The sequence below is a fragment of the Ursus americanus genome, chromosome 23 (genome assembly GCF_024610735.1).
Source record: "Ursus americanus isolate L20-20 chromosome 23, mUrsAme1.1.p, whole genome shotgun sequence".
Classification (NCBI taxonomy): domain Eukaryota; kingdom Metazoa; phylum Chordata; class Mammalia; order Carnivora; family Ursidae; genus Ursus; species Ursus americanus.
Window position 1 is genome coordinate 6,992,405 of NC_142149.1, and position 2,304 is coordinate 6,994,708.

The following is a 2,304-nucleotide window of genomic DNA, read 5'->3' on the forward strand; positions in this document are numbered from 1 at the left end:
TTGAAAAAAGAGGGAGGATGACATAGATATTTGGGGTATCCATATTTCCCCATTCTCCTACTCCATCCTGCATTCTGTTGTGAAAGGGATGTTCTCTCTATCAGTAAGTGGGGTCAGCAGGTTGATTCCAGATTTACTGTTTCTTCCTAAATCCTGTCCTGTTAATCTGTGAAGAAGGTGAAATTTCTTCTCCAATATCTTTCTTTTTGCTCCCAGGATGAGCCAAATGGGCGTCATCTTGGCATCTACCACCAGGAGCCATCAGCCAGACAAACACCCTCCTCGGGGCTAAGCCAAGAGATGAAGACCAGAGGCTCCTCTCAAAATTCCAGTTTCTAGTTTGAGGACACACTGTCTCCTTGGACAGTTGACAATGGGTGAGCTTGCCCCTCGTGCCGGGTGTGGCCTTGACAGGATAGCCTCTCCAAAAACCATCAATCAACCCAACGTCCATTTAAGAGGTGTGCATGAGCAAGTGGCCATTTTGTAACCATCCCTCATCTCTTGGGGTGGTAGGCAGAGCCCCAGGAAGAACAAATCTCGTTAATGTTCAAAGAATGTACCCTGCCAGATCCTGCTACCTCTGTCCCCTCCTCTTTACAGCTCACAAAATTGTCAATGTGAAACTTGCTCCCCAGACAATGTCCTACCCTTTTGCAGGCGGAATGCGTCTTGCTCAACCTGAGACGGGCAGGACAATCAATGTTCGTGGTTTCCAAGGTGACTCTGCAAGGGTCTTGGGAACTTTGGGAGAGTTTGTGAATTCATTAACACTGACTTTGACAGCTCCACCCACATCCCCTGTTACTGACCCTTCTGGTCTGGGGGAGGAAGGGAGGGGTCTGTCCTGTGCACGGAATGATGGTTTTATGGCATCTCTGGCCTCTGCCCACCAGACACCGGACACCGGACACCTCCTTCCTCAGGCCGTGACAGCCAAAATATCTCCAGACATTCCTAACATAGTCTTAGGGGCAAAGATCACCCCTGGCTGAGAACCACTGAGAAAAAGGAAAACAGAAATGGTTAGTGGTTTTTTTGTTTTGCATTCACGACTGTGCCACAAAAGCTGTGTACTGGCCCCCAGCCCTTGCCCTTGGGTCGTTCCATTCCATATTAGCCTCTGGGCTCTCCCCTTCCACCTGACCTCCCCTGACCACCCCCCCCCCCACACACACGCCCTCCCTTCCCCCAATAGGCTTCATGCCCCCATTAATTCCACCAAACTTCCCAGGAAAACTCCCCGATCACCAGCTCCGGAAGGCTCATGGAGGCAAGCTGGTGAGTGGCTGGTGGGGGAATCAACGTGGTAAAGGGTGAAGGGACCTGGCATAGGGGTGAGCAGGCCCAGCGGTGGGAGGGGCAGGGGCACGCCAGTCAAAACTCTAGGAGGTCAGAGTCTGGATAGAGGTGGGATTTCCGAGTAGGACATAGGAGGTGACTTCACTTGTTAAATATTTAAAGCCTAACATGGAAGCAGTTGTTTTTATCTCCTTCAACCTTCTGACTAATCGACTATTTGATTAACTCTGAATCTCTTTGCCTTTTAAGTGTTTAACTTTATAAGTCGTTAACTCGATTGGTGAATGCATGCCATTGTCTTCCTTTCCCTCCTGGGCTGGGGGTTCTCTCTGGGCTGGGGGTGGGGGCAGCCAGGCCTCCCCCCCCACTCCCCGCATCGGTGATCGACGCGCAGGTAGAAGAGACAGGACGGCCATCAGAGGGAGACCCGAAGCCATTTGGTCTCGTGAGACGAGGTTCACAATCTTGATACAAATGCATCGATATGCTAACAGTATATACCCTCGTGGTGGATTATGTGAGTTTGGTTTTGTTCCCGATGTCTTGGTGCACCATTCAGGCTTTCTGCAGTTGTATGTATTACGTTTATAACCTGATAATAAAAACCATATTCAGTGTTCTTTATTCTGTGCTATTACTATGATTATTTATGGGTTGCAGAGGCTGAGAGGAGCAATGTTTGTCTTTGCTGGAGGGTAATGACAACACAGGGAAGGCTGACCCTGGGATGGGGTGGGGCAAAGCCAAACCTCACTGTTTGGGGTTGAATTCCCCCAGAAGCAGGAGAGTGCCCCCTGATGTGCCCTCACAGTCTCTGCTCATCTCGGGGGGCATCTGGAACCCTAGTAAACAGGTCCAGCCTCTGTGTCCCCGGAGCCAGCCCCAGACCACCCCCACGCCCCTGGCAAAGCTGCCGCTTGCCTCCCTTCCCCCTGGGTCTCTGCCACTTCCCTGGAGAAAGCCAGCTACTCAGAGGAAGAGCCCCACACTCATTAGAGACAA

General features: G+C 51.0%; 1 long non-coding RNA gene across 1 annotated transcript; it reads left to right on the forward strand.

The window, feature by feature from the left end:
- The first annotated feature begins 636 nt into the window (after positions 1 to 636).
- On the forward strand, positions 637 to 1,321 carry LOC148107926 (uncharacterized). The gene is made up of 3 exons (XR_015721387.1): positions 637 to 720; positions 897 to 1,025; positions 1,235 to 1,321. It is a non-coding gene; the product is annotated as an uncharacterized LOC148107926 (long non-coding RNA).
- The last annotated feature ends 983 nt before the right edge of the window (positions 1,322 to 2,304 follow it).